This window comes from Aulonocara stuartgranti (genome assembly GCF_965226115.1).
Source record: "Aulonocara stuartgranti genome assembly, chromosome: 17".
NCBI classification, from domain to species: domain Eukaryota; kingdom Metazoa; phylum Chordata; class Actinopteri; order Cichliformes; family Cichlidae; genus Aulonocara; species Aulonocara stuartgranti.
The window spans coordinates 16791147-16803271 of NC_138953.1; the positions used below are offsets into that span (position 1 = coordinate 16791147).

The following is a 12125-nucleotide window of genomic DNA, read 5'->3' on the forward strand; positions in this document are numbered from 1 at the left end:
CTTCTGTGATTAATTCTGGTTTGCCTGCTTTATGGAGCTCAAACCAAGGCAAAATTGAAGTATCAGTATTTAAATGTAAATAGACTCAAACTAGGAGTGGATCAAAGGGGGTCCTTTCAGGTGCCAAATCTCCACTGCTAACATTTTATGCATGTTTAGCTTAATTGTAGAAAAGGTGCTTGTAATAATGTTTGGGTGAATAGGTGAATGAGGCATGTTGTATAAAGCGCTTTTTAATGCACGAGCAAAATACAAAAACCCTATATAAAAAGCAGTCAGCTTACCATTTATGTATTTGTTCCATTGAACGCTTCTGTGAAAATCAATTTGATACTTGTTCAAATAAAAAAATTGAATCGATTAGTTGTTTTCTCAACATTTATTAATCGACTATATGCAGAAAACTGTGACACTGTGGAACCCTTATTGCCGTTGTTGCCCTGAGGCAACAGACCAATTTCAATAGCATCAAATAAGGGTTAAAATAATTTAAGGAAAAATGAATTCAAATGATTTTCTGTAACTACAGAAATGACCTAAATAAGACACATTCATTTTTATCGTTTTGTCAACAACAGGGCGCATGAGGTTTGTTCAATATTTGTTGTGTCTACAAGGCTCAGGCGCCCCCAAGTGTCTTATTTGTATAGTTGAAAGCATTATAAAGGAACGCAAAACTAAATTACATATAATTATAATTCTTGGCACTTTCTGGTGTGTGTGAGTTAGTGTTTCTCTTTTATGATTTGTGGGTCCAGCATCAAATTCAGAATCCTTCCCATCACACATGAGGTCTTGAATAATCATCTTATTTTAAAGACCTCGTAGTTTGATAGTTTGCTCCCTGACCGTGGTTCTGCCAGAGGGTGCTTCCTGTTAAAAGTGAGTTGTTCCTTCCCACTGTATTGAGGTTTTTTCTTTTTAATTGTAGACTTTCTACCTTACAATCTATACCACCTCGAGGAGAATGTTGTTGTGATTCAGCTCTGCATAAATACAATTAAATCGAATTAAGTGGGTTCAGCTAATTTGTGAAATAAATGTGAGTGACACGGTAAGTAATAGCCTGCATGTAACTCATTGTAAGAAGAGCAATATCGCCCCCTCCTGGTTCAACTTTTTTTTTCTTTGCAGTAATCTTTCCAATAATAATACATATGCACTAACCTCATGCTTGCTGTTAACAATAGCCTAAAGACATAAAATCAAGTTTAGTTTTTTCTTTAAGTTTATGTTTTTTATATGGTTGGCATTTATTTTGTTTCTTTTTAATAATTATATTGATTCTATTGATTGTTTGCCAAGCACTGAGGTCTCTGCTTAGACTGTGCTACTGGGATCACTGATTTAAAAATGAGGCAAAAGCGCCAAAGTTGTGCTCAAAAACAGTACAGTGAGCTACAACCTGTTGCTGTAGTAATTCTAACACACTTATTGTTTTTAAATACATACATGTTTAGTTCTTTTAAACCTAATTATATATATATTTTTTTGCAAAAGTGTCACCTAAACACCCAAATATACGTAATTCAAAACTTACTTTAATTATTACCCATTTGGCTGGTAACATGGACCCAGTCTGATGGATAGTTACTGAACAGATAGTCTTTTCTTTAAAGGCTGCAGTCAAAGCAAATCATTGTAAAAACAAGACAAGTCAATAAAAAACAAGTAATAACTATAATACTAAACTACAATAGAGAGAAAATCCAGTAAATATAATTATATTATGTAAAAAAATATACAAATATTTACCTCTAATTTAAAAAGACATTACAAGGGTACTAGTTTCATTTTAATCTAAACATAATCTAAATTGACACTAAATCAGTTTAAATATTACAGCTGAAGGTGATTTTAATAAATGTACTGCTGCTTGACTTTGTTTTACTACTGCAGTATAATTTATCATGTACAAAAGCTCCAAATGTTGTTTCTCTGACTTAATGTTCTGATGACGTTTGTGTTATTTTGCAGGAAATAGTCAGGACCCAGATGAACCTGTGCTGGAATTCAGTGTGGGTGAGTAATATGAGCATTTATGAAGGCTGTCCATGACCCGTAATTAAATTTAGCGTCATTAGTCTTATTTTGTCTCTCAGTGCAGGTATGTAATGTGACAAAACCGCTAATGATCTGATATGTTTGGGATGGATGGGCTGTGAATTATATAGTGAATTGTCTTATTTTGTCGCTCTGTGCAGGCTAGGGCCTATTATATGCTGTAGCCTGAAAGTAGCTGAGTTGCAGAGGATGGAGTGATCACTGGCTTTCTACTTACAGGGTGGTGGGTCTCAGAGGACAATTGCTACCCCTGTTGAAGTGAACAACGTGTGGAGTGCAACTGGCTTTGTGGCATAGCTGGCTCTGGCCTTGGACTGTGTGTTTTTACTTTGTACCTAAATGGGACACTGGACTTTTAACTATTATTCATTGTGTTTATAAATAAAATTTTAGAATTTTATTGACTGTCATCTTTTTGCCCACGGCGGAGACGGTTGGTCAGACCTAGAATCTCTTTATGTGTGTGTGTGTGCGTAACATCAGCAGGGTTTTGCATAAAAGAGTGTGAGCAGGTCAAAAGGTCAATTCATTTATTGTAGTTTTATGGCAGCACCTTCTAGTGGCCTTGAAGCAAACAGTCTCCTAACTAAGCCATGGCATCTCCGGTCTCTCCTACTTTTGTGTGCTCTGCTGGAGGAGCAGCATTGGATCTAGTGATACTGAGTAAGCTGATTAGGACTGGCCTGGAGAAATGTGGTTTGCATGAGTTAACTGCTACTCCTCTACATCTAAACGAGCCAGTTGAGGAGGTTCAGGCATCTGACAAGGGTGCCTCTTGAGCGCCTCCTGGGTGAGATGTTCCAGGCATGTCCCACCAGGACAGACAGGACACACCCAGGACATGTTGGGGAGATCACAGCACTCAGCAGAGAATGCCTCAGTGTCCCCCAAATAATGGAGGAGCTGGCTCGGGAGAGTAAGGTCTGGGTCTTCTCTGCTTATGCTACTGCCACCAAAACTAGACACCAGATAAGCTCAGAAAAATGAACAACCTGTTTAAATAAAGGTTAATTTAAAAAAAATGTTTGTCATTAGCTAGTCTGTGTACATGTACTTCTTCTCCAGTGTTGAAAATGTTAAACTCACAACCTGCACATTTTCTGGTTGCATCATCAAATAAATACCCCCAAAAGTAGTCTGAATACTTTTACACTGGTTTTATGCTGCGATATTTTCAAAGTCTTTCACTGAACACATTCAGTCACACATTGTTCATAATTTATTGGAAGTTTATTGTTTAATGTCCTGTCTAAATAACTTCAGTCACCATTTGTATTCATTAATGAATAACTGACTTCTAATATTAAAAGAAATAGAAACTGTTGTGCTGTTGTTCACGTAGAAGGGCCTGCTGCTGGATGTCCAGACTTTGTGCGCCAGTGGGAAGGTCAGGGTACAGGGTTCGAACCTCCTCATGAGATGTCGTATCTGCTGGATAAAAGCAAGCTACATCACATCAGGGATTGTCCTAGAGCTGCCCTACAGTAACAATCAACTGACTAATATATGAAATACTTGCAGTAGCACAATAATAAACACAAAGCAAAAAAGTGTTCAGTGAAGATAAAAAAAACCCCCATCAAAGTTTTAGTTTGGATAAAGGGAGACAGAACACCAATCTAAACAAGTCTAAACCATCTACAAAGTGATTGTAGGAGGAAACAACCTTGACTTCCTTTACATAGCTTAGTACTGAGAATAAAAGAAAAGCATGATTAGAATTATTTGTGCTTCTTCTTCTTTCGGCTGCTCCCTTTAGAGGTCGCTACAGTGGATCATCCGCCTCCATCTCTCTATTTCTAGCATCCTCCTCAGTCACACCAACCCCCTGCATGTCCACCTTCACTACATCCACAAATCCAGCACCACAGTTACTCTCTTCGCACCTTATCATAGCCTTCACTCCTACCCTCTCTATGCCTCCCGTCTCCATCCTCTTCAGAGTTGCCTCACTTCCTTCTCTAATTCAATTTTCATCCAAAGTACTCCTTCTCTCTTCTCAACACACATTCTTCACATTAGCACATTTCCATCTCTATACTTGATTACTCTCTTCCAGGACAATTTATGTGCCTTGCCATTCATTAAAAATCATTTTCTCCTTAGTGTCCAGCCTCACATACAACTCACTACAAGCCTTTTCCTGTGCCAGTGACACCGCTCTCTTTGCTGTGCACCTAGCCTTTTAGTACTCCTTCCTTCAGCTCCCTGACTATCCCACTCTTTCTTTGCCAGTCTCTTCCTTGAATACATTCCTGAATCTGTTATTATTTGTGCAATGAAAATTAAATCAAGAAAGATTTTGCTTTTACAGTCTCACTGCAGGTTGACACATTATAAGCACGCCTGTGGTTCACATAAGCATTAAAAGCTTGTATTACTCCCTGATGTTTTGCCTGTTAGCATGTGCAGCAGCTGGAGAAGGACTCCTAGCTGAAGACAGGACAGCTTCTCGATGTGCAGATTGGTCGTCTTCTACGCAGAAGCAAAGGAGAAAAACCCCAAATTAAACAGAACAACTACTTCTAATTACAAACAGACGTCTCTCTAAAACCGTGGCAGCAGTTCACCATGTCAAATGCTTTCTTGTCGTGCACAGTGACTATAACAATTAGCCCCACTGGCTGCACTGTCCTGCAGTGACATAAGTTAATTCAGCATTGCTATAAAACAATGAGGCTATTACGTTTGACCTGTACTTGCAGAATACATTCCAAAGCTTTTGTTCCCTAAAGCATTCGTCCTTCTTTGTGAGCAGTTTGTGTCAAAAGAAAAGCCCAGAAACAGGCACCAGTTCAAAGGCATTTCTCAGATGATTTGCTGTAAACTTGAATACAAGCACAGATGAATAAATGTCTTGTAAAACATTGTACTGAATACATTCTTCACTACGAATATCAAATTAAGATCACGCGTTAACAGCCCAGAGTTAGTATCGTAACTGTTGTGAATTTTAGCACTACGGTTAGCATTTACAGGATATTGTTTTTGATGATATTATACAAAGGACCCTGTTTCTGCAATGCCTTTTGTTTAAACTTCATTTCCTCTTTCTGTGACCCCACGGGCACTTCCTTTGGCCTGCTGGTTTGGAAAACCCAACAGTTCATCTATATGTAAAGAAGGCACTTAAACTGGAACAGGCATGGCTGCGTTGATCCTGCCGTGGTATAATAGGACAAAGTGCATTCCTCAGTGCACCTCAGGCTTACAGCCTGCTAAAGCTCACATACAATTGATTATGTGCCTTTAGGCATATATGGTTAAACATTTCCTAGTGTAAATGACTACATGCAGTATTCTACCATGTGTAAACTTATATCCCTAAAGGATTCTAACTGTCTAGTGTTTAATGGACCTGTCAAAGATATATTGAGATTATAGAAGGCCCCTTTCAGAGCTAGGGGGAACTTCCTTATATGGTTGTAACTTGAAAACACACGAACCCTTCTGCCTATAAAAACCCTGCACAAAAGAATAAACTTTGAGTTGATTTTGGGAAAGCAACCCGTGCAGTCTCTGTGTCGTTTTGTTCTCCCAGCTGCTCCCGACGTCGTAACTAACCCAGCTGAATGGCATACCTGATTGTTACTTTGAATAATTTTGAATCTGATACAAAACTCTGCTTATCGGTGCTCACGCCTCAGGAGGAAACCCGATCCACGGATGATCCGGGACGGAGATTTCTTTCAGTGTCTTTGCCTCACCACATCTGGGGGTTAACTGGGTTAAATTCAACACAGCAGCATCTCGAAATGACTGATTCTAAGCCTGGCACAAAAGATAGAAATCCCTGTTGTTCTGGCATCTTATGCCTGCACACATTACCCTGCTGTTCAGTGGTGCCTGACTGCAATACCTGTTTACCAGATTGTAGTGGGTCTCGTGTGAATCTGTGCAACCCATCTGAACCTCCAGTTGTCACCGCTCTTTCCTCAGACACCAACGTAAGGCTGACAGCACTCTGAACACTTCCTGTTGATCATCTGAAGCACAACAGGGGACTGAAGGCGGGGCAGGGATCGGGAAAATAAAGGTTTATAATTTGCACAAATCTTACCCTGCTGGCTGGGAATTTCATTGGGTGGTGGGTGGTTTGGTGCTGACACTGAGCAATTCTGTGAATGCAATTTTTTTTTTTTTTATAGAGTTGTCATACAGGGCAAAATGTGAAAAAATTTGCAGTGAGTTACTCAGAGTTCTAGACGAGCGCTGGCTAAAAACAGAGGAGGGCCTAGATGGCGCAAGATTTGCCAGCTTTTTCTGCAAGGTTGGGATGGGCGGAGAGGGCTGCCTCTGCAGGACGACAACTAGATTCTTTCTTTGTCATTCTTTGACAACGACACAGCGAGCTGAAGCACTCCTGTCTTTTCAGGCTTACTGTACCTCATAATTCAACCATGAGTCTCTCTCCACCCTGGTGGTCTGAGGTACCTTCTTAGTCTCTTTTTCCTGCCTCACCACCTTTTCCTCCTTCTGCTGACGTGTTTCAGCTTCATGGATCCTGCCTTGGTTTTTCAGCTTGTGCTGCAGAGTAGATAAAATTATCTCTCAAAGTCCACTCCATTGTGATACATATTTAACATTACTGTTTCTCATTTTCTAAAGCTTAAAACAACACTAATTGCTTTAAGACCAAGAGTGCAGCAGGTCAACTATCACAGTAAATATAAGGACTTTTTGTTAATAGGTTGTTGCATTTTCTTTGTAATGCTGACTTCACACAAACTGGACGGCAACACGTTTTTCAACTCGAGCAATCTAAACATCACCACAGTTAAATCAAACCAGTCGTCGTCTGATTTTTGTTATGTTTAAAAACTATAGTGTCACTGTCTGCCTGAGAAATATTCTGCTACAAGTGGGCTTTGGTATTGTTTTTCTCTCCTTTTCTCTCCCTCTATCGCCTGGGCGGAGGCCATTGTGGGCTCCCGCCTTTGGCCTACATACCTGGGAGATGGTGAACACCTGCGTCTCATTAACCGGCCTCTACTTACGGGAAGAAGTTAGACTGCTCTTTGCTGGATTGTTGCTTGACTCATGTTAGTGAAGTCCTGGCTAGGACACTAGTAATCTAGTTCTCTTGGATTTTGAATCTTGTGCTAACACGTCGTTTCCCTGTGTACAGACACCCTGGACCTGCCCTTGTTCCTTACAGAAATTCTGGTACGAGAGAGGAGTGAGAGACTGGTGAGACGCCAAGAGAGACAGAAGGAGAGTGAGTGTGTTCCCCCTGCTTTTCCCTGCAGATTCCCTGGAGACCTGATCCCTGCACCCTTGTATATAGCACTTTGACACTGTCGCACATTTAACTTGGTCTAACACAGGGCCATATAGGTTTTTTCCCTCTTAATAATAAACAACTTCATTTAGGAATTGCATTTTGTGTTTATTTGTGTCATCTTTGTCTAATATTTAAATGTATTCATCAAGGGTCATCAGTTCAGAGACTGTGACAGTTGAGACTGAGAACAAGAACGAAGTGAGACAGAGAAGCAGAATGGATGAATTCAGATGGATTCAAATGTTTTTATGTCTGATGCTGATGATTCAGATTGTAGGTAAGAATACAGGAAACATTTTTATAGCAGTGAAATAATAATCGTATCAATATTATTACAATCACTTACCAATAACATGAATAAGACAGCTGAGCATGATCTGCTGTTTTAGGGAAGCATGTTTATAAAGTTGTTTCTAAATTGATTTTCACTCTTATTGTAAAAAGTGCTGTATTCTAATGTTTTTTTATTGGTTTTCTTCAATGAAGATTGTTGATGATGTCATTCAGCCTCGTCTAAATGTGATGACCATAATAACTGTGATGGTACTAAATGTTTTTTTATTTCAAGAAACTAACAGCACAGCTGATCAAACTTTGACAGATCGGTGAAAAGGCCACAACTAAACCAGACAGATTGATTATTGAGGTGAAATGTTCTCTCTCTGTTATAAAGTATTACCCTATTTACTCAGCAGGATACAACACAGTGAAGTGTGAGGTGACTGATACACACAGGAAGAGTGCAGCCATTTACCTTCAGCCCTCAGCCCTCAGGTGAGGAAACAGGTGAGCTCACGATCAACTGTTTAAGATGACCTCAAATATTAGTTTGATAGATTTTAAATTTTTAAGATCTTTTTTTTTCATTAACAACTTGTGAAATAATGACACACTTTTTGGTTTGGTTTTGTCATTTATTCAGCTGAAGCAAACACAACAAAGGAACCAGCGAGAAAAACTGAAAGCAGCACAAAAGGAGAGTTCATACTTTAGTTTACATCTTTTTTCCTAATGAATATTATTTACATTTTGATGACAGAAAATCACTTACCTATCCTATAGGAAACATAAGATGTAACATTTGATATGATGGTGTGGTTTTGGCAGGAAACATTGTTCACTTGACTATCATGGCTGTGAAATGGTGTGAAAAGTTTTTCAAACATTAACATGCAAAAATGTTTCAAATTTGTTTTGTCTGCTTTATCGCAGCTATTTTGTGGTACATCGATGGAGCTATTGGTTTGGTCGCACTGCTGATAACAGCTGTGTGTCTCATCATAAGGAAAAGAATGAAAGGTGAGAACATTTACAGATACAACATTTGTAAGTTGTTCTATGAATGTTAGAGTTGACTGTTTTTGTCTTTCCAGGAAACAAAATGCAGAAGAGTGAAAATCCTGTGAGTTTTGAAACATATAATTAAATATTCCTATATCTGCCACTAAAAAGACAATTAAATAAACCGCTCATCTTTGAGGGAGTGTTAACAAGAACTAAACTGCCTTCATAGAAATGGTTTTCCACTAGATGTAGCCGCACTATTGTCTGTTTTTCAGGGACTGAGTTCAAACCCTGCGGAGACTCAAACCAATTAGAACTCGGTGAGATCTCCCACTACACCCAGAGTTAAAAACACTTCTTCTTATTCTCTAAAAAATTGTAAATGCATGACACTAACTGAAAAAGCATCCAAAAGATAAGAAAGTTAGGCCAAAAATAAAATCAGTAGACCACACCATGAATCGTAAAACCTGAAGTAAGAGGTCAAAACACAAATGCAATATCTTGAGACATCATTTCTGAGAAATTAAAGTGATGAATGAAGAGTTGTTTATGTTGCATTACAGTGAGACATATTTTCAAGGATAACTGTTGGCAAAGTAGGATCCAAGTGCAGAACTCAAATCCATGTTAAACTCAAAAAGCAGCTTTATTGCTGACCTTAGCAGGCCAAAATGCAAAACACAAAATAATTCAGGCAACACTAAAAACCTGGAACTCACAAACTAGCCTCTAAGGAACATAGAACATAACAAAGAACAGAAGCAAACTGGGGCTTTAAATACACATGAGGAGATTAGGCCATCGTGGAGACTAGGAACTCAGTTGTACGGTGGCCCTGAGAGGCCACTGCAACTTAAGACAACACCAGCAATAAGAAAAATGCTGCAAAAGCACACAAAACACAACGAAAAGAGGAAAAACGACAACGGAAATAGGAAAAAAAAAGATTTGCAAAAGCACAAAGTGTTTCTGGGGAGACAATAACCTGACGGACCAGTTGCAGGAACCAAAATATGCTAAGAATTGCGCTGGGAGACACTTAAAAGAAGTGGAGGATTTATCGGTTTTGTGAGGAAAGAAAAGATGAGTGGTAAAAATCCATCATCAGTATTATATGAGTCATGATAAAACACACCTAGCATGTTTTGGGTTCCTGCAACTGGTCCGTCGGGTTATTGTCTCCCCAGAAACACTCCCCTTTGCTTTTGGAAATCTGTTTTTTCCTATTTCTGTTTTCGTTTTTCCTATTTACGTTTTTTTTTCCTATGTCTGTTACCATTTTTCTTATTTCTATTTTGTTTTGTGTGTTTTGCAGTGTTTTTTTTTATTGGTAAATGGACTGATTCTTATATAGCAATTTTCTACTCTCCCAGAGTAGTCAAAGCACTGTAAACAACATGCCTCATTCACCCATTCATACAAGCACTTGTAAAGGTATAGGTCAATTGAAAAATCTAAATTGCCCATAGGTGTGAATGCAGGAGTGAATGTGAGCGTGAATGGTTGTCTGTCTCTGTGTGTTGGCCCTGCGACAGACTGGCGACCTGTCCAGGGTGTACCCCGCCTCTCGCCTTATGACAGCTGGGATAGGCTCCAGCACCCCCCGCGACACTGAAAAGGATAAGTGGATGGATATTACTGAGGAGTCAGCATGTTTTTCTCTTCATTGTTTAGGTGGATCCTGAAGTTTCCTATGTCACCATCAGCAACACCTAGAAAACCAAGATAAGGTGTTTTGTTTAGTGATATCTGTATGTTTGTTTGTTTGTTATTATTTTATCTATATATCAGACAGCTTTTTTCAGGTTCGTGTTGATGATGAAATGATGCAGTGACTTCTGCTCTACTGTCAATTTTAAAATAACATAGTTCAAGCAGTTGAAAAAAAAGAATTTGCATTTAATGGAAAGACAATTTTTGAATATTGTTTATGGGTCCAACAGATTTAACCCTTGTGTGGTCTTCATATTTTTGTTACTCAGCCAGTGTTCATGGGTCTGGTGGACCCGCTAGAGTTTTGGCTTTCCAAATTAACACTATCAAACAATTTTATGTTAAATTACTCAACAGATGTTTACTTCATCCCAATTACAAGCCATATGAACAGCAAAGACGGTTAATTTTTTCCCTTTCCCTTTGTTAGATCACATTTATGAATTAATGTGCTTCTCGTTTTTTGTTTTTTTGTTTTTTATAAAATGTTATAAAAAAATAAATCAGTTATAATCAAGTGGAGTGAGTGGAAAGACACAACACATTTACACGTGAAGCAATATGTTTCACAACTAAATGGGATCAGCTGCTCATCAATAGTGACATTAGGCCCAGGGTTGTAAAACAGGGGGAGGTGGTGCACACACTTATCCCACACTGTCCTGATGGCAGCTAGCTTGTCTCTCTGCCGTCGAGCTGGTCTGTCGTCTCGGTTATCAAAACGGATAATCCTGGAAATTTTGTGGAAGTTTTCCAGAGACATTGATGCACGGAAAGGTTCTTGCCGGTTTCTGCATCCCACAGGGATTCTGTGGATTCCCCTTTGGACCTGAAAACTCCTGCAAGGATAAGAACCCCAAAGTAGGCCTTTGGGGTTCTTGGAGGAATTTGGTCCATCTCCTTCCACCTCTCTCCAAAAACACACCTTCCTTCTAGATTACTGCAATCCAGAATAATTTTCTGGATGGAATCTGGGATGAAAAGCTCAAATGAAGACTTGATGTCCTGCACATGAGTAACTGTCAGCCGTTGGCCCTGGCCAGTAGCAGCTCTGCAGGGTGGCTCATTTCTTGGGCAAGAAGACCATTCAATTTCACCAGTTATTGACATCCATATTTCTTCACTTGCCGTCTGGTGGGCTTGTTCTGGTCCTGGAGCTGGCAGCAGATGGGGTACTCGTCTTCGTTTTGTTACTAAATGGTGCTCAACCTCATCCTCTTCTTCAAAGTCACTGTCAGACTCTGAATTTTCAGAAATGTGAAATATTCTGAAACCTCTTTGTCAACATCATCATCCGAAGCCCCTCTCTCTTCCAAAATCAATTGGATGGCCCTCGCAGCAGATAATCTTTTGCCATCTTGATCAGTTGTGATAAAGAACCACACTGGCAAAGTCTTATTTATAGTATTATGCCCCTAATTTGCAGGTGGGACAGGGTATGAGAAAATAAAATTTGGATCCCTCAAGAAAGAGGGTAAAATGTGTGGGAATGTAAGAGCAGACAACAATGTTGCAACTTTGTGCGGGAGCAGGAGGGGAAGAAAACACTATCAGCAGCACCAGAAAGGAGGAAGACAGAGTGTGGGAACACAGGACCTACACTTTCAACACTTTTATTAGACCTGGGTCCAGTGGACCCGAACACCTTGTATGTAATGTAAATGTGTGGGGGGAGGTACAGTATGAGGTCATTGAAAATTAGTTTATGTTCTTCACAGAAAATAAGCCAAAGCCAATGAATTTCAGGTTGAAAAAATAAATTGTTTAATTTTTCTTT

At 39.3% G+C, this 12125-nt stretch overlaps 2 long non-coding RNA genes across 21 annotated transcripts in view; both read left to right on the forward strand.

Moving 5' to 3' along the window:
- LOC309692729 overlaps positions 1 to 2464 on the forward strand; it is a 62379-nt gene extending 59915 nt beyond the window's left edge. For 16 of the 17 annotated variants that reach the window (XR_014272409.1, XR_014272410.1, XR_014272411.1 and 13 more), the window contains 2 exons: positions 1978 to 2022; positions 2284 to 2464. This is a non-coding gene — a long non-coding RNA (uncharacterized lncRNA). Of the gene's footprint in view, positions 1 to 1977; positions 2023 to 2204 lie in introns of all 17 variants that reach the window. The other variant, XR_014272414.1, reaches the window with a different exon arrangement.
- Positions 2465 to 7013: 4549 nt separating this feature from the next.
- On the forward strand, positions 7014 to 9715 carry LOC309692968. 4 transcript variants are annotated; one of them, XR_014272543.1, is made up of 6 exons: positions 7070 to 7282; positions 7498 to 7625; positions 8041 to 8134; positions 8271 to 8647; positions 8722 to 8750; positions 8908 to 8928. It is a non-coding gene; the product is annotated as an uncharacterized lncRNA (long non-coding RNA). The 4 variants fall into 4 exon arrangements; XR_014272540.1 differs by having other exon boundaries at positions 7014 to 7106; positions 7193 to 7282; positions 8271 to 9715; XR_014272542.1 differs by having other exon boundaries at positions 8722 to 9715.
- Positions 9716 to 12125: the final 2410 nt, after the last annotated feature.